General features: G+C 40.7%; 1 protein-coding gene across 1 annotated transcript in view; it reads left to right on the forward strand.

Moving 5' to 3' along the window:
• HMGA2 (high mobility group AT-hook 2) overlaps nt 1-20,265 on the forward strand; it is a 145,488-nt gene that overhangs the window by 109,168 nt on the left and 16,055 nt on the right. The window lies entirely within an intron of this gene.

Consider the following 20,265-nt stretch of genomic DNA (forward strand, 5'->3'; position numbering starts at 1 on the left):
GCACACCCGCCGGCCCTGCCCTTCCTCCCTTAGCCAGGCAGGACTCCAGTGGACTCCCAGGGAAAGCCGGAGCCGTTGAGTCGCCGTCCAGATGTGGGCAGGCGCTCGTGGCGGTGGCCTGCAACCCCTCCCCGGCCCTCCTGTTGGACATGACCAATGAGTTACAGCTGCTTTTTAGGCCACGTGGCGCACTCACTCACTAGCTGTCGGAGCAGCTACACCCCTCAGTCCACGGTGAGGTGAAGGCAAATCTGGATCTACCAGAGGAAATTCCAAACAGACCAGGGAAGCAAAAATCGCAGCCACCATCTCCATAATAACTGTAAAACTGAAATGTGGGCATTCTACAGAGGCCTACCCACCCCCCTACCCCCCACCTCTCCTGAATCGCTTGGCAAAGACCAAAAACAAGTTTATGGCCTCGCCCAGGATGAACAGGGCAGAGAAGACCCTCGTGCAGCTGATGTGAGTCCAGAGGGCCCTTGGAAACCACAGGCCTCAAAGCCGGGATGGTGGTAGACTGCGCAGAGCCATGCCCGTCGCTCCCCTGTAGCCATTGGCCCTCTTCCCTTGTTCATGGAAAGGGGCCCTGTCCCGAGCCCAGAGGTGAGGCTGGTGGGTGAGAGCCCAACGCGAGGGCCCTTCCGCTGCAGCACAGCCTGCCGAGGCCCAGAGGAAGAGACCGTCCACCAGGAACGGACCTTCCCATTTTGGGGTTCCAAGGGACATGGACCCAGAAAAAATCTAAGATGGCAGAGCAGGAGGATAGGAAGCATCCGAAGCCCCCGAGAGTCAACCTGTTGATGTCAGCTCACCAACCCTGGAGGTGCAGTTTTGTCCAGGCCTTTTGTTCACATCAGATAATATCTTTACCAAGTCAGTGTGCGTGGGGGTCCCCTGTTGCACCCAGAAGCATACTAGAGGAATTTTCTTTGATGGGATACATCAGAATTCGTTATCTGCGTTTGTAGAAATTACTCAATTTCCATCACTCTTCCCCCCGTACACTGATGGACAGGAAGTATGGGGAGATCAAGCGGGATTTACTATGTCCTCTCATGATTTAGAAATAGATCCATGTTCCTCGCCCACTTTCGGATCTGCATGGAGGCAGCTCTCTCGGGCCAATGACAGCTTTGCTGGAAGGAAAAACTGTAGTTGTGCGAGAGTTGTCGTGCCACGACGGTTTCTCAGAGCACCACCCAAAGAAAGGACCGGCGGTCCCGGAGTTCCTGCTCAATCTAGGAGTGTAGGCAGGAGTCACAGGAGCCACAGGTGGAGGGAGAGAAGCAGGCTCCCTGCGGGGAGCCCGATGCGGGACTCGGGACTCGATCCCAGGACCCCGGGGTCATGACCCCAGCGAAAGGCATTCGCTCAACCGCTGAGCCACCCGGGCGCCCCCAGGAGTCATCATTTCTAACCGGCACCTTTTATGAGATTTATGAAAGGTATCACTACCACTTCAAACAGAGGACTTCCTCCAGGCAATTTAGGGTTTAGAACTCAGTCAGAAACCTTTTTTGAGTATTTACCCCATGCAGAAGACAGGAAATGTGTTAGCAGCTAAGCCAGGTGGGTGGGCAATTTCCCTGTGTGTGTGAGGAATCTCTGAGAATTTTCCATTGTTGGTGTGGTCTGCACAGCTTCTCGGAGAGTGGAGCACGAAGTGGTCAGCGTCCGGAGCTCTGACTAGTAATTGTGCCTTAATGTAAATATATATAAATATTATACACATATATCCTGGCTTTAAATGGAGTGTTTTAAATGATTCCCTCTGTATGGCAATGTGTATTTATATATATCATGAGTAAAAAATAAGTGTCACGGGTGGTCACATTCCAAAGAAATGAACACACTCACAAAAGCACCAGCTAGTGAATGGAGAGACCATACAGAACGAGGAATTAAAGGCAGGAGACGTACCGATTTCTTGAGTAGAAAGCCACAAGGAAAGAAGAGGGGAGGTGTCTGACCATGCACATGAGGAACCTGTATGGGAAGAACCTCCATGGCCTCTGGGTGGGAAGCAAGGCGTCTTTATTCTTCCTCACATATTGGTCACAGATAACAATTTGTCCTACGTTAGATCATAAACACCACAGATACAGGAGCTGTGACCGTGTATTTCCTATATCGTAGACACCGTGGGATTTATAGCTAATATTTTAAGCATGATCACGTATTAGAACAGATGATGAACAAGGGGGAAAGGCACAAACCAAAGAATCCATTAGCAGTTATCTCAGAAATCTTAGCCTTCACAGTCTTCACTGCATTTTTTTCCCACAGACTTTTTGAAGGGAATACAAGAAAAGGATGAAGGGAAGCATATATATATATATGTAAAGATAAGAATAGCAGGATGGGATTCCTACTTTTATAGAGATCTAGTGAGAAACAAGATGGCTATTTATATTTCTGAGACATTTTGAACTTTTTGATGAGAAAACTCTTTTCCGAGCTGTTATTAAGCAGTGTTCTAATACTGATTTGTCCTTTAAATATATTAGAAACATTCTTTTGAACTAAGATCTTTAAAGCTATGTCACTAACATGAAGTTTTTCTTATTAGTTGTTTCTTTGTTTTGTTTTTTTAGGGAAATCATAGAAAACCTAGAAAGCTAGATCTTTATTATTATTTTTTTTTAAAAAAAAAACATCCTGTTCTTATGAATGAGAGAAGATGGTTGCACACAGCACTGATTTTTCATAAGAAAACAGGCACAGAAGAAGCTAATGCTGTACGATGTGAGTTCAAGTGGTAGCTCCATTATATATGGGCCCTGTCGTATTTTTTGCAAGTCGCTTGCTGCTTTAGGACCCCGCTTCTAGTGTAAATCCGAACACTTCCTTCAGGTGGTCATGGGGAGGTCAACTAGACAGGACACGCTAAATCACTTTGTAAAGTATATGTTGCTGTATCATCATATGATTGATATAAAATGAAATCATTTGATCTAATCCTGAATTGTAATTTACAAAATGTTTGGGGGGCACTTGGGTGGCTCCGTCAGTTAAGCGTTCAACTCTTAATTTCAGCTCAGGTCATGATCTCAGGGTCATGAGATCCAGCCCCAGGTCAGCTCCATGCACTGAGTCTGCTTCTCTCTCTCTCTCTCTCTCTCTCTCTCTCTCTCTCTCTCTCTCTCAAATAAATAAATAAAATCTTTAAAACATGTAAAATGTTTGACTTGCTGGATGTGACCGACCAGGAAGTGCAGTTCAGAGAGACGTTTCTGGAATAGCATAAACAAAGACACATAGTGTTTAAACTCACAGCATATCGATCCCAGAAGTCACCCCAAGTTAGGTCGTTCAGGGGCTGCCCGAAGCTCCAGCTTGAGTTTGAAATAGAGATTTTGGAGACAAACTAAATGAAGTGTTTGGTTTTCTGAAGAAGGAATGAGACATTTGGACTTAATGGATTCTGAAGAAAGGGACATTAATCCAGAGGAAACCTTGAGGGTGGGTCCAGGCCCAAGGTATTTTCTGGAAAGACCAGGGTGCTGCGTGCGCCCTGGAAGTGTGAGAATGTGGAAGAAAGAGAACTCCCCCCTACAACTGTTTAAAAAATTAAAGGGTATAAGCTAATGTTCGGGAATAGTTAACATTTCTCGGATTGAATATTAAACTTCCTCCAAGGAAAACAACTCAACTGCTAATGTCAGCCCTAAGCTGGTGCCAAGAAAATGCTGCTAAATTAGGGTTCTAGGAGAGCTATGACTCCGTGAAGTATCACAGCGCTCACAACCCAGAAACTCTCCCTTTGTAGTCCTTGAGAACCTAAGAGATTACAAATAAATTTACTGACTCTTTCCTTAAGGAAAGGAAATGCCTAAAATCATGATTCAGCTTTTTAAATTCAATTTCCATGTGTAACTATTATAGCTGCTGGGAACTACTCAATACTCAAATCATTTTATAAAACTGCATTTAAATGTTTTAGTCTAAGATCCAGACAGATGTTCTTAGAATCGAAGACATTTTTTTTCAGATTGGATAAACTCAATGTGTAACATTGTGTAGGTTTAAGGTGTTGAGCGTCTTACTTTGATATATTTAAATATTGTATGACGATTGCTGATATAGCAACATTTATCACATTTAATAGCTATTCAATGAGTGTAGTACAATATTAGTGTCTCTATTCATTATACTGCATGTTGATCTCTGGCTTATTTACTACTCATTACAAGTTTGAACCCTTAAACTGTCTCTCTTACCCCTCTACCACCCCATCCCCTCGTAGCCACCATTTTACTGTTTTTTTTTTTTTTTCGGGTTTCACTTTTTTTAGGTTGATATATAAGTGATATTATACAGGACTTACCTTTCTCTGACTTCTCTCACTTAGCCTAATGTGCTCGGGATCCATCCTGATTGTCATAAATGGAAGGAGAGCTTCCCTTCTCGTTGCTAAACAATACTCCATGGTGCATATGTATCACTTTTTTTATTCATTCATTTGTTGATGGGCATTTGGATTGTTTCCATATTTTGACTATTGTGAATAATGCTGTAATAAACATGGGGGGCATATATATTCTATCAAAATCTTTTTTTTTTTATTTCCTTTGGGTATGTACCCAGAAGTCGACTTGCTGGATCATATGATAGATGTAATTGTAATTTGGGGGGAAACCTTCATATTGTTTTCTATAGTGATTGCACCAATTTACATCCCCACCAACAGCGTACAAGGGTTGCCTTTTCACCCTGTCCTTGCCAGCACCCCTTGTCTCTTGTCTGCCTGATGACAGCCTCTACCAGGTGTGAGGAGATGTCTTCCTGTGGTTTTAATCTACATTTCCTCAATGGTTAGTGATGTTGAGCATCTCTTCATGTGTCTGTTGGCCATGTTGACGTCCTTTTTGGAGAAATGCCTACTTGGTTCTTCTGCCCATTTTTAAATCAGGTTGGCTGTTGTTGTTGTTGTTGTTGTTGTTGTTGTGTATTTTACAGACCAATACATGGTCTGTAAAAAAATTTCTCCCATTCTGTAGGTTGTCTTTTCACTCTGTTAATTGTTTCTTTTGCTATATGGAAGCCTTTGGGTCTGATGTAGTCTCACTTATTGATTTGCTTCTTTTGTTGTTTGTGCTTTTGGCATCATATCCCAAAAATAATTGCCGAGGCCAGTATTCATGAGCTTCTTCCTTATATTTTCTTCCAGGAGTTTTATGGTATCAGGTCTTGCGTTTACTTCTTTGATCCATTTGAGTCAATATTTGTGAGTGGTGTGAGAAAGGGATCCAATTCCACTCATTTCGTCATTCTCCCTGGTTCTCCTGTTTTCCTAGCACCATTTGTTGGAGAGACTATCTTTTCCCCCTTGGGTATTTTTGAATATTAATTGACCCTCTAGGGATCCCTGGGTGGCTCAGCAGTTTAGCGCCTGCCTTCCGCCCAGGGTGTGATCCTGGAGTCCTGGGATCGAGTCCCGCATCAGGCTCCCTGCAGGGAGCCTGCTTCTCCCTCTGCCTGTGTCTCTGCCTCTATGTGTCTCTCATGAATAAATAAATAAAATGTAAAATAATAATAATAATTGTCCCTATATACTGGGATTTAATTATGGACTCTATTTCTGCTCCATTAGTTGATGTATCTATTTTTGGGTGTGTGTGCCTGTATCATACTGTATTTATTACTATGGCTTTCGATCTATTACTAGATCGAAATTCGGAAGCATAATACCTCCAGCTTTGTTCTTTTTTTCTCAGGATTACTCTGGCTATTGGGATTCTTTCGTGGTTCCACACGAGTGTTAGAACTGTTTCTTCTATTTTTATGAAGAATTCCTTTTAGTATTTTGATGAGGATTGCATTGAATCTATAGTATGGCCATTTTAACTATATTAATTTTTCACATCCATGAACATGGGATGAGTTTCCATTTGTTTGTCTTTTTCAGTTTCTTTCAGCAAAGTTTTGTAGTTTTGCTGTTACAGATCTTTCATTCCCTTGGTTAAATTTATTCCTAAGTATTTTATTCTTTTTTTATTCTGTTGTGAAAGGGGTGATTTTCTTTATTTCTTTTTCAGGTGCTTCAGCATTAATGTAAAGGAAGACAACTGATTTCTGTATGTTGATTTTATGTCCTGCCGCTTTACTGAAATTGTTGACTAATTCTAACAGGTTTTTGACTGATTCTTTGGGATCTTCTATAAATAGGATCCTATCATCAGCAAATAAGGAATTTTACTTCCTCCTTTCTAATTTGAGTGCCTTTAATTTGTCTTGCCTAATTGCTCTAGCTAGGACTTCCAGTACTATGTTAAATAGGAGTGATAAGAGTGGGTATCTATGCCTTGTTCCTGATCCTAGGGGAAACATTCAATTTCTCTTGATTGAATATAATGTTAGCTGTGGGTTTGTCATATATGGTCTTGATTATGTTGAGGTATTTCCTGCTGTGCCCATTCCATTAAGGGTCTTTATCATGAAGGGAGTTGCAGTTTGTCAAGCGCTTTTCTCTCTCTAGTGAAATGATCATGTGATGTATTACATTTATTGATCTGTATATGTTGAATCATCCTTGTGATGATTCCAGGAGCAAATTCCTCTTGGTCATGATGTATAATCCTTCTAATGTATTCTTCGATTTGCGTTATTAATATTTTGCTGATAATTTTTGCATCTATATTCGTCAGGGACACTGCTTTATGATTCTCTTTTCTTGTGGTTTCCTATCTAGTTTTGGTGTAAAAGTAATGCTGGCCTTGTAGAACAAGCTTGGAAGTGTTCGTTCTCAATATTTTAGAAGAATTTGAGGAAGATTGATGTTAATTGTTCTTTAAATGATTCATAGAATTCTCTGGAAGCGATCTGGTCCTGGAGTTTTCTTTGTTGAGAGTTTTTTGATTACTGGTTCAGTCTCTACTAGTTATTGGTCTGTTCAGATTTTCTTTTTCTTCCTGATTCAGTCTTGGTGGGTAATGTATTTCTGGAAATGTATCAACTTTGTCTAGGTTATGTAATTTGTTGGCACATAATTGTTCTTAGTCTCACAATTCTAGGTATATCTGTAGTATATCATGTGTAATGTCTTCTATTTCATTTCTAATTTTATTTATTTGAGTTTTCTCCCTTTTGCCCTTAGTCTAGCTAAAAGTTTGTCCATTTTGTTTATTTTTGCAAAGAACCAGCTTAGTTTTATTGATTTTTTTTTCTATTTTGTTATTTCAATTTCATTTTTTTTCCACTCTGGGAGATGCTTATTATTCCCTTCGTTTGCTAACTCTGTGTTTAATTTTTTCTTCTTTTTCCAGTTCTTTAAGGGGTAAAGCAGGTTATTTGAGAGACTTCTAATTCCTTAATAATATGCATTTATTGCTATAAACTTTCCTCTGAAAACCACTTTTGCTGCATCCTATAAAAATATTCAATACTTTGTGTTTTCATTTTTGTTTCAAGATAGCTCTTAATTCCTTTCTGAGTTCTTTTTTGACCCAAAGATTGTTCAGAAGTTTGTTGTTTGGTTCCCACATATTTGTAGATCATCTCACTTTCCTCTTGTTGATTTCTAGTTTCATACTGTTGTGGACAGAGAATATAGTTGGTATGATTTCAGTCTTCTTAAATTTGCTAAGGTTTGTTTTGTGGCCTAGCACATGATCTATCCTGGAGAGTGTTCCATGTGCATTTGAGAAGAATGTGTATTTTGCTGCTGTTGGATAGTATGTTCTGTATATGTCTAGTAAGCTCATTTGTTCTAAAGCATGGTTCAATTCCGACATTTCCTTGTTGATTTTCTGCCTGGACAATCTGTCCATTGCTGATAATGGGGTACTGAAGTCTCCTACAATTATTGTAGTGAATTATCTGTTTCTCCCTTAAGATCTGTTATTAATTGCTTAATGTATTTCAGGGTTCAGGTTTGGGAGCATAAATATTTAGATTGCTATATCTTCTTGAAGTTGACCCCTTTATCATTTTATATTGGCCATCTTTGTCTCTTGTTACCCTTTTTGGCTTGAAGTCTGTTTTGCCAGATAAAACTGTGGCTGTGCTCACTTTTTTTTTTTTTTTTTTTTTAATTTCCATTTGCTTGGACTGTCATCCCCCATCCTTTCATTTTGAGCCTGTGTGTTTCCTTAGAGCTAAAATGAGTCTCCTGTAGGCAGCATATAGTTGGGTCTTGGTTTTTTTCCATCCAACCACTCTGGCCTTTGGATTGGTGAATTCAATCCATTTACACTTAGGGTGATTATTGATATGTAAGGATTTACTACTGCCACTTTATCTTTCACCTTCTGGTTATTTTGTCTCTCCCTTTTTCTTTCTGTTTCTGTCTACCTTTATAAGTTTGTGGCTTTCCATGTTGATTTGTTCTGTCTCCCCATTTTTTGTTTCACGTCACCACTCTAGATTTTTGCTTTGTGATTACCAAGAGGTTTGCACAAAACATCTATTGGATAAAATAGTCCATTTTCTGCTAATAGAAATTTATCTTCTTTTGCCTATAAAGCGTCCATCCTTTTACTCTTCCCCTTTTATATTTTTTGAGGTCACAAATTATCTCTCTTTATGCTGTGATTTTGTTGCCAAGGTGTAGTATAGTTATTTTTCATCCTCTTTTCCTTGAACCTTTATGCTATAATTAAGAGTTTAACATACCATTCTAAAAAACCATTACAGTTTTAATTCTTTTTTTTTTTTAATAAATTTTTTTTAAATTTTTTTATTTATGATAGTCACAGAGAGAGGGAGAGAAAGAGAGACAGGCAGAGGGAGAAGCAGGCTCCATGCACCGGGAGCCCGATGTGGGATTCGATCCCGGGTCTCCAGGATCGTGCCCTGGGCCAAAGGCAGGCGCCAAACCGCTGCGCCACCCAGGGATCCCTACAGTTTTAATTCTAACTATCCCCTTATCAGAGTTTTGTAGACCTTTGCCTTTTCATCTTGAACACCTCTTTTCAAAAATTCTTTTAAGGCAGAGATCTAATGGTGAACTCTTTCAGCTTTTGTTTCTCTGGGAAAGCCTTTATTCCTCCTTCATATCTGAAGAATAACTTTACCCAGTAGAATATTCTTGGCTGGCAGCTTTTATCTTTTAATATTTTGAATAGGTCATTCCATGCTCTTCTGGCCCAAAGAGTTTCTGCTGAGAAATCTGCAGTAGCCTAATGGGAGTACCTTTGTAAGTTAATATCTTTTTTTCTCCTGACTGCCTTTAAAACTATTGCTTTATTGTTGCCTTTTGACACTTTTAATATAGCATGTCTTGGAGATGGGTTCTTGTTTTGTTTTGTTCTGCATTGAGATAGCAAGGTGTTTTATTAGCTTCGTGGACTTGTATACCCAGTTCTTTTCCCAGGTTTGGGATCTTCTCTGCTATTATTTCTTTAAATATGCTCTCTGGTTCTCTTCTCCTTCTGGGATACCCATTGTTCTTATGTTGGCTCTTCCAGTAGAGTCAGATAGTTCTCATAGGATTTCTTTACTTTTTAAATCCTTGTTCTCTCTCCTCTTCCACTTGAATAATTTCTATTATTATTCTATTATTTCTATTATTATTATTCTATTATTTCTATTATTTTTATCCTCGAGCTCACTAATTCTCTCTTTCATAGGATCTGCTCTATATCCAATGCATCCTAATATATTCTTCATATCATTTATTGAAGTCTTCAACTCTAGAATTTATTTTTGGTACTCTTTTAGGATTTGAAGGTCTTTGGTAAAGTACTCCTCTTTATTTCTGAGATCATTGTGTTAACTTTCTGAATTTTCTTGTATCTTGTTGAATTTCCCTATAACAGCTCTTTTAAATTCTTTATCAATTAGGTTGCAATATTCCATGTCTTGGGGCTTAGCTGCTGGGAAAATGTCAGTTTTTGTGATAATGTATTACCATGGTTTTCCATGGGGTTTGATGAAAAGTGCTTCTGCCTCTGCATATGAAGTAGGGAACACTTTTCTTATTTAGGCATAGTTTTGTTTACTTTGTGTCTTAACAGTTCAAGAGGCTGGTAGTTCAGAGCCTTCATTTTGTTTTCCAGAAGGTGGCGCTATAGCATATGTTTTTGGTTTCCCTTACCCAGAGCTGACTCTCACTAAGGTTGGCAGCAAACATGAAAAAGGGAGGTGGGGGAAAAAAGCAAAGGATGGCAGCAGAAGAAGAGACAAGTGGTGTAGTTAGCTCTTAGGCTTTGGGTATGCCTACTACCTGGAAGGGGTGTTTTCAAGTTGGAAGGGTCCCTAGTGGTCCATGAGCAGTCTTCTTGATTCCTGGGGCAGAGAGCAGGAGAGTTTTCCCTCAGTTCTCTTTGTTTACATTCTTCCCTTTCCTTTTCTCCCTCCCCTCTCCAAACTCAATCACTGCCATCTCTCCTCAGAGAGCAGGACCAAGCAGACCCTCTTTCACTGCCTTCACCCTCTACTTCCTTTGTAAAAACAGTTGTGCTGGCTCACTGCTGGCCAGCCTGCACCCTCACCACTGTCTCTGCTGCCTGTGAGCTTCACTGCCATTTCCCTCACTGCCACTTCCTCTGCAATCCAGGGGATCTCTGTGTCTTGGTGTGCTGTGCAGGGGTACCTCCCCACCCCCCCCTTTTTTTGCCTGTTAATGGATCTCTGAGTAGTTGTAAATCAAAGAAGAGAGAATAAAAGAATGACTCATGCCGCCATAATGTTGATGTCCCAAAGAAATTTTCTAGGTCTGATTCTAAATCCCTTTAATCAAAATAAAAGTAATTAGAACTGCTCTAAAAATATACATTATTTCTGGGGCCCCTGGGTGGCTCAGTTGGTTAAGAGTTTGCCTTTGGATCAGGCTCCCTGCTAAGCCTGCTTCTCCTTTTCTCTGCCGCTTCCCCTGCTATGTTCTCTCACTCTCTCTCAAGTAAATACATATATTATAAAAATCACATTATTTCTATCATAAGCAATTGGCCCAGTACACAAGAAAAGATATAAATGTTACGTGAATAATTAAATATGTGTGGTTCAAGTCCAAATCGAGCTTCATATAACAGCTACCTGAAGAATCAGTCAAATGTTAAGAAGACATTATGGCTTAAATGGACTTTCAGGTATATCACCAACAAATTTAGAGTATTAGCTATTCGTCATCTTCAATAATATATAATTTAATTTCCATTATCTCATAGATGTCTATCTTCATCTAGTATTGAACATTAACTAGTCTTTCTACCTGGCTAAAGTTGACATTAGCTGAAGTTTGAACTTAGTCCACAGCATCTATGCATACATGTTTGATTTGCTGAGACTCAGCTGTATGGTGTTTCAAACATTTATTCGTTTTGCTTTGGTGCTGTTCACCATGTGTGCATATGCAAAGTGAACTAGCTATGTGAATGGTTATATGCAGCAAAAAAAGAAATATGTAAAAAGAATAAATAAATAATTTGAGCCTTTAAAAATAGGTAGTGTTTCTGTTTTTAAAACTTACAGAATAAGGAAATAGGACTGAAACAGAATAATTCTTTTTCTATGAAGTAACATTAATTTCACCATTTTCACTTAGGTAAAATTTTTGCCTACAGGTGAATTTTGTCCCAAATCTTGGAGAAGTGTAAAAATTGAGATGAAAAGTCAATTCATGAGACCATGTCTTCCTTTACCCCACCTGCACATGACTGTTCACTTCAGAATGCCTTATATCCTCTAAAGCGTGGCTATCTTCTATAAAATAAAAATGCTTTTTAAATGCTGTAACTTAGGAGCACACGGAAGTAGCATTTTTTTTAAGATTTTATTTATTTATCATGAGAGACACACAGAGAGAGAGAGAGAGACAGAGACACAGGCAGAGGGAGGAGCAGGCTCCATGCAGGGAGCCTGACGTGGGACTCGATCCCCGGTCTCCAGGATCAGGCCCTGGGCTGAAGGCGGCGCTAAACCGCTGAGCCACCCGGGTTGCCCGGAAGTAGCATTTTAAAACTAACCATAGTTTTGACAACATTACCCCCATACTGCATCTTTTTTTGTTTTTGTTTTTGTTTTGTTTTTAAAGATTTTATTTATGTATTCATGAGAGACACAGAGAGAGGCAAGACATAGGCAGAGGGAGGAGAAGCAGGCCCCATGCAGGGAGCCCCATGTGGGACTCGATCCCAGGAATCCAGAATCAGGCCCTGAGCCAAAGGCAGAAGCTCAACCACTGAGCCACCCAGGCATCCCTGTTTTGTTTTAACTTTTAAACTTAACTATAACTTTAAGTGAAAACAAGGAAATTTCTTTAAAGATTTTATTTATTCATGAGAGACACAGAGAGAGAGAGTGAGAGGCAGAGACACAGGCAGAGGGAGAAGCAGGCTCCATGCAGGACTCAATCCCAGGACCCCAGGATCACGCCCTGAGCCAAAGGCAGACGCTCAACCACTGAGCCCCCCAGGTGCCCCATATCCATTTTTTTTTTTTGTGATAGGAAAGAAGTGATACTTTCCCTCTACATCAAGTCTTCACATTTCTTCTTACATCTCTTTTTCTTCTATCCCTACTTTCTCATTTTCCCTAACTAGAAGGGGGAAAAAATCATGTTGTCTTTTCCTATTAGAGGGAAAATAATCATGACCATGCCTCTCTACACTTAAAATTACATTGAGCATAAGAGATTGCATTGAACATAGAAAAAACTAATCTAAAATTACACATTGTATTCTACTATTTGCTTGTTCGCCCCTCCCCCCCATTAGACACTAGGCTTCTTGAGGCCAAGGAACATTTCTTACTCATTTTGCACACACGGTTCCCCTCTGATTTATAGTGTATGAAATATCAATTAGGATTTGATGAGCCAATGAATAACTTCATCAGATTATAAAAGGTTGGCTTTTGAAACTAATCAGGACACTGAAATTTTTAAAGGATCCCCTGTTGATCTCTGCCCTCCATTCTGAAGGTGTCTGCAAGGCACCAGAGGGAAGGCTAAGACTCCAAAGGATTGGCCCCAAATCTGTTTTCTGAGAACTGCTGTGGCATGCTGCCATATACACACACAGGCTGATGTTAATAAACACCAACTAGAGCCGATTGTGACTTTCTCATCCTTGAGCAGATGAAATGAACCCAGCCATAGCGAGGATACTTTGCTATAATAATCCAATAAATACTTTTGAAATGATGCTTACTTTTGTCTTTTGCATTAAAGTCTGAGAGTAAAGCCAAGCGGAGTAAAAAATAAGGAACACCTCCCCTTTCCCCCCAAAACCAAGCAGAAATTCCAGAGATTTTGCCAAAACTCCCCATAGATTTATCACTTCTTAGGAGACTTTGCACAGAGAACTACAAAATCTCCTTTGCACTATAAGAGCCAGATGTTACTGTCAGATTGTAACCATCCAGGGCTACATGTGTACACACATTGCACAGTCATCTCTAACTGCACACAAGAGGCACAAGAAATAGAAGTTATGACCTGACTCAAGCTTTTTCTGAGCTGGAGGAAGATTGCCACTGGCTAGTTACCATAGGTGGTTTCTCCATACCGAGACTTCCCATCACTAGGGGACACGATCATTCTCAGGTGAGGAAGCCATGAAAACAAGAAGGCTTCCTGCCTAAGAAAAGTGGTATATGCAATAGAGATGGGATTTGTTTAGCTATAGCTGTGTCTCATCCTCACAGTGTCCCATCAGCATTTGATCTGAAATAAATTCTTCCAACTTTAGACACATCATATTCCTATCTAATTACCCCTCCAAAAAAACATTCTTAGGTAAATAAAGTAATTTTGGATCACTTGGTATTAGAAAATACCCTGAACTCCACTCCCCTACAGTGGTGTCAACAACTGGAAGTTGAGCATTTTACAGTAGAAGTTATATTTTTCCATTTGGAGCTCTCCTGGACAGCCACCAAGAATTGTTACAGACAAATTGTTCTAGCCGTTCAGTTTCAGCGAAGAGGTGGAGTTCAGAAGGGCTTGTGTGGATATGAGAGCTTAGCTAGATGATCACAAAAACAACCATGATGTACTAGAAGAAAAGCTGCAGAATAAATGAGAAAACTGGAACATCACACCTGGTATAAGCAAATCCCTTCTTTCACCAGAGAGTGAGGAGGACTTTGTCAAAATAAGTGTCAGGGTTAGGAGCCAGGGTGGAGTAGCATGGGAAACTGAGTGCAGGATCTAGGTGCACAGAAAGTGTAAAAATCCATAGGACTTCTGGGCTACCAAAGCCTAATGACAAACCACAAAAATTATAAGGTGAATGGTCATCTTACCCTGATTTTATTAGGCTAAACTACATGAAATTGTTGCTGTCTTCCTGGGTTTGACAAACACATATCCAAGTTCATATGGTTCAACCTAACAGTGCAAGTCCTGCTGAGTGAAAGGGAATGATGCTCTGTCTCCACCTGTCCTGGTGATACAGGTCTGATGGAAGATTTGCACCTAAAAATCAGAGACCTTTACCTAACCTTCTCTGGAGCTCTGGTGTTCCATTGAGGGGGTCCCAGGGCCATCCTTGGAGGGCGGGGAATGGGTTGGAGTGGAAATCATGTGAATGAGGCACTGCCATTCCTGTCAGAAGTGTACCATTTTGCCTACTTTGTTGTGGGATTCCACCTAACATCTGATGTAGAAAAGGAGAGGGAAAGGTTCTTATGCTTTTTAAAAAATGGTTCAAAACCTGTAGAGCATGTTCATTTTGTTAGAGGAACCCAAATATAAATCTTGACTTCTGGAATATTGGAGTTTTAAAACTGTAAATCCAGAGGATCATGAGCAAGTGTGTTGATTACATCATTTCATGAAAGGCAGGAAAGACTTTTCATTCTTGATGTTGGGAATCTCCCTCCAGTTCAGCTAATGTCATAGGCAAAAAAATACATTCAAAACAGCACTGTGAAATTTCAGAGGGTGAAAAGCATATTTCTCAGCACATAAATGAAAATGAATCTTGGCAAATGGTTATATACAGAAAGAAAGGTCATCTTTTTGCCTTTAAACTATTTGGGACAAAGGGTGAAAAAGGGTGTTGTTCAAAACACGAATAAAGAAAAAACTCCCCTAGGGATGTACACCACATGACATGAAGCTGCTGCTGGCCTTCGTGGTTCATGGCTGTGTTCGAAGTGTTTATGTAGAAACTGGACAATGGCTTGTGTAGAATCTGGGCTGTGTCTACTTATTGAATTTGTTTGGTACTTTTTATGACAAATAACCAATTAATTTAGTCCAAAAAGCAGTTGGGGTAGTTGAGCAGTAGGTCAATTTATTTAATGGAGTTTTCTCCAAATGGTAGGGATAAATTCATCAGCCAGTTCAGGCAAAATACGAAGGTGGTTGCACTCATGTGGTTACAATTGCAGTCATAAGCCCCACTTTTTCAACGAGCTGACTTAGGCATAAAGGACCCTCTGGGAGTCTAAAGACAAATATCTGTTTAGCAAGTGTTTTTAATATGATCCCATATTTAATTTAAAATTGTAAATAGCTGAGCTTATCTGTGAGCTGTTATTTGAGGACGTGTTAAAGTCCCCTTCGGTGTAAGCCTTATTTCAAGAGAGTTTACACCGAAGGGGACTTTTCATGCCTTGCAAAAGAAATGAGGGTTTTAAAATTCTTTTTTAGTAAATAGCACGGAGATCTGTCTTACTCTATACTGCTGTAGAAATGAGAAACAATCTACCTGAAGAAAAGATTGTGCTAAGGAACAGAAGTACCTCTTGATTGAACAATGGTCTTAGGATTTTAAAGCAAAGGGGACAAAACTACCTCCCAGCGACTGGCAAAAACAAAAGATATAATTAAATTAAAAATCTGCTGCTTACCTGAAACCAAAAGACCCCATCTCCACAGAGATCTGAATGAAGGGGTATTTTCTTTCAGAGGTCAACTTAAGACTCTTTACATAAGGATCATCCTTACTTTATGGCACATTGTACCTCATTTTTTAAAAAAATTAAGTTAGTAAGCCCAATTCCAGCCTCATTTCATTTACTGTTTAGCTTAGTACTAAAAATGAGCTACTAATGTCTCGGCCCTTTGTTATGAAGGATTTTCTTTCAATGCCTACCAGAAGGGTGGCTTAGCTGTCTAAGTATCCCCTTTAAATACCTAGACTCCCTGGAACCATAGATTGGATTCTCAGGAGGGCTGGGGAACCCCTTAATTATTCTGAAATAGGTGGTGCAGCAGGCCGTTTCCTACAAGGGTGCCATTCTGCAAAATCTTGAAAACCAAAATACTCTGCGGACATTATACATTTGATAACTGTTTTCCTCTTATTTGGAAAAATACTGGTTCACTGTACAATCTCAGAAATCTTGAAGCATGTTGCTTTTCTCTTTTGTATCCCTTGCACTTTCTTAGCATGCTGTATCCTATGCTATGTACAAACTTTAACCATATTTATTCGGATAAAGATTGTATTTTGAATTTGGCGGAGTTAGTCCCATATAAGGAGGAGCCCGCAGAGAACCACACTTTGAAGTCCATGTGGTTAGAAAGGGCTTTTCTGCGTCTTTCTGTGATGTGTTCTATCAATGGGGTCTTTTTAGCTCTCATTGTCTTGTTTTAACATTGTATTAACCCAAAGCACTTGATCTTCAGAGTCCTTTGTTGTTGATGGCTGGAAAGCTTGCTTTTACCTACTACGTTGGAGATGTTTAAATGCTACAGCTGAATGAGAGATTTGCATGACAAGCTTTCTGAAAGGTTGAACTCTCTAAACATAAGGAACTCAAAATTTCAGTGCTCTAAGATTTTGCATGCCAAGCCGACAAGGTCCCTAAAGTGTAGGAACTCACCATGTGCGCAGACTTACTAGAAACAGAGTCCTCAGAATCATCTAAATAAGCAAGTTAGAGGACTTCGCAACTTGTTCAATTGAACAGCCATCATGAAATCCATGCCTTTAAAGGGGACTTCTTACCCTCCATGGTTGGCAATGAGGGAAGACTCTCCAAGTGGGAGGGAGGGGATCAGCTGGACCCGGGGTGGCGGGGGGGGGGGGGGGGGCGGCTAACTCCTGTCCTCTGGCATTCACCTGTCATCGGCGGCCTCCTAAACCTGCTGAGGAAGCCATGGGCTCCTTCTGGCCGAGGTGGCAGTGGGGAGTCCTGAGAGATCCCAAAGAAGAAAGTGAAGCTGGAGGTGGAAGTCAAAGCCACTCTCCTCCTGAATTGGACCTGGCTTTGAATTTGACCTTTTTTGAGCGGGAGGGGGCGGGGAATGGTGAAGGAAGAAAACAGGTTTCCTCAGAGCCTATACAGGGGATTAAAAGAAATAGAAGACTCAGCTTGTTTTAGATAGAAAATGATCTTAGGGGAAGTTAATTTGATTCCCTATGCCTTAGTTTCCCTGTGGGGGAGAAAATGGAAATAATAAGGCCTGGATCCTCCTGGTCACCAAGGGGCAGCTGTTAAAAAAAATAGAAAGGAAGGACACCTGGGTGCCTCAGCGGTTGAGCATCTGCCTTTGGCTCAGGGCATGATCCTGGGGTCCCGGGATCGAGTCCCGCATCAAGCTCCCCGCATGGAACCTGGTTCTCCCTCTGCCTGTGTCTCTGCCTCTCTCTGTGTGTGTCTCTCATGAATAGATAAATAAAATCTTTTAAAAAAATAGAAAGGATTTTAGCTTCTGTATGGGAAATGCATATGTAAAGTATTCATGTATTCAGGTGCAGGAAAATACACTGCCAACCACACTTGACGATTCATATGCATAGTTGTTCTAGATTCATATGCTCTTGTTCTAGAGATGTAGTGGCCAACCACGTATTTTGATGACAGGAATCCCAAGGGGCAACTGGTTTCAAGGTATCAGCCCTTTCCTAAGCCAGGAGATGCCTCGAGGAAGATAAGAACCTTGCAGTCGGTTTGGTGTCCCAGAAGATTTCCAGACTAGAGTTTGTTTCCTTTCCCTTTTTTATGAATGGCTGCAGTATTATGCTTCCGTCTGCATTTCCTACCAGAGCCATTCATAAAAATAAAAACAAAACAAAATAACAACAACAGAAAACTTTCTCGCACCGCCTGGAGCCCTCGGGTGCCAGAGGCCGGGGAAACTTCCTGGCAGCCGTCACTCCAAGCAGCATTGAGAGCATTCAAGGGTCTGTTTGTTTGGTGGCCTGAAAAGTATGAAGTGCTGTGTGGAAGGGCAGCTGGTGGAAGTTCTGTGACACGGACTAGGCCGGGAGCCAGGGCTGGCAGAGGTTCAGACATTGTCTTTCCTCTCATTGAAGTGTCAGGACCTAATTCATGGAAAATCGGGTGAGCTGGCAACCCTTTCAGAGGATTTCATTGAGCCCCGCAGTGTGCAGGAGTCACATGAATGCGGGATCCTCAGCCAAAAGAGGAGGGGAACTTCTGAGCAGCCGAAACCAGTCAGCCTGCAAGAATGTGTGCGGATTGGAAACGGTTTGGGAGTCAACACGGGTACAGGTGTAACCGGCAGGAAGAAACAGAAGGAAGAAAGTGGTCTGTCCTTGCAGAGGACTCTTGAGATGCATGCTCTCTTACCACACCCCTTTGAACCCCAAGAGTTAAGAGGTCCTAATCATCCTGGGGTGAGTTCCACCTGGAGAAAGTATCCTCTTGAGATCAGGGCTTTTAGGATGTCATGTCTCCTGCGATTGAAGTTCGAGGGGGAGAACTTTTTTCTTTTAGGTGAGCCAAAGTATTTTGCCATTAAAAAAAAAAAAATGTTTTATCTTGTTCTTCTAAAAAAAAAAAAGAGCTCTGATGATTTTTCATCTAACATATTTATTAGTACACCAGCAACAGGACAATCACACCATCACAGAAATTCTGAGAGGAAGGAAAACGAATGGGAGCTCTGCACCCCATGGTTTTAATGAATTTGCCCTAACTTCTGTTATTCGGGAGAACGGTAGTGATTTTATTTTATTTTTTCACTCATGCCACAAAAGCATGTCCCTGTCCACATCCGAGTGGCTCAGTTGTGTCTGTAAATCCTAGTGATGTGTAGATAGAAGAAGTAAGGCTTCTATTCAGACATGAGAGTGAGTACTGGGAGTAATCAATCAAAAAGCTTAGGATTCAGGTGCTACTTTTACCAAGAAAGAATAACTTAAATATCTTTCAAATATTCTAATTATTGGAAAATTAATTTAGTCTGGGTAGAAAAAAAGCTTCCCTCAGATGTTTTACTCAAAAACAAATTCTGCTCTACATACATAATTTAGGAGCTATAGATATAAATATAACAAATTAGTCTGCAAATGAAACCATCAGGAAAGTGAACAAACCACAGAATGGGAGAAGACATTTGCAAATCATATTCTGATGACCCTCATATCCAGAACATGTAAAGAGCTCTTACAACTCAATAATGAAAAGACAAACTTTGACGTGGGCAAGAGATTTGAGTAGTGTTTCTCTACAGATGGTCTACAAATTGCCAATAAGCCCATGAAAAGATGTTCAACATCATTTGTCATTAGGGACAATCAAATCAAAACCACAGTGACATTGAACTTCACACCCAGTAGGATGTTTATAATTTAAAAACAGGCAATAGCAAATGTTGACAAGTATGTGAAGAAATTGGGACCATCACCCATTGCTGGTGGGAATGCAAAATGGTGCAGCTACTTTGAAAAACTGTCTGGTGGCTCCTCATGAAGTTGTTAACATAGAGTTTACCTGTATGACCCAGAAATTTCACTCCAAGCTATCTACCCAAGCAAAATGAAAACATGTCTCCATTAAAACTTATGCACGAATGTCCGTCGCATTGTTCATGATAGCCAAATGGTGGAGACAACCCAAATGTCCATCCCCTGAAGGGTGATAAACAAAATGTGGTATGTCCATACGATGGAATGTTACTCAGTCGTAAAGAGGGATGAAGTACCGTTGAGTGCTACCACACGGATGACCCTGGAAAACATGATGCTGCGTAAAAGAAGCCAGACACAAAAGACTATATATTGTATAATTCCATTTACCTAAAGCTTCCAGAATAGGCCAGTTTGTGGAGACAGAAAGCTGAGAGGTTGATTAGGGATGGGAGAGTTACCAGGACGGCGGGAGGGAGTAGGGAGCAGTTGATAATGGGTATGGGGTATTTTTTTGAGAGGAGGTGAAAATGTTCTAAAACTGGATCTTGGGATCCCTGGGTGGCGCAGCGGTTTGGCGCCTGCCTTTGGCCCAGGGCGCGATCCTGGAGACCCAGGATCGAATCCCACGTCGGGCTCCTTGCATGGAGCCTGCTTCTCCCTCTGCCTGTGTCTCTGCCTCTCTCTCTCTCTCTCTGTGACTATCATAAGTAAAATAAAAAAATAAATAAATAAATAAAAATAAAACTGGATCTTGGGGATCCCTGGG

Source organism: Canis lupus, chromosome 10 (genome assembly GCF_003254725.2).
Source record: "Canis lupus dingo isolate Sandy chromosome 10, ASM325472v2, whole genome shotgun sequence".
NCBI classification, from domain to species: domain Eukaryota; kingdom Metazoa; phylum Chordata; class Mammalia; order Carnivora; family Canidae; genus Canis; species Canis lupus.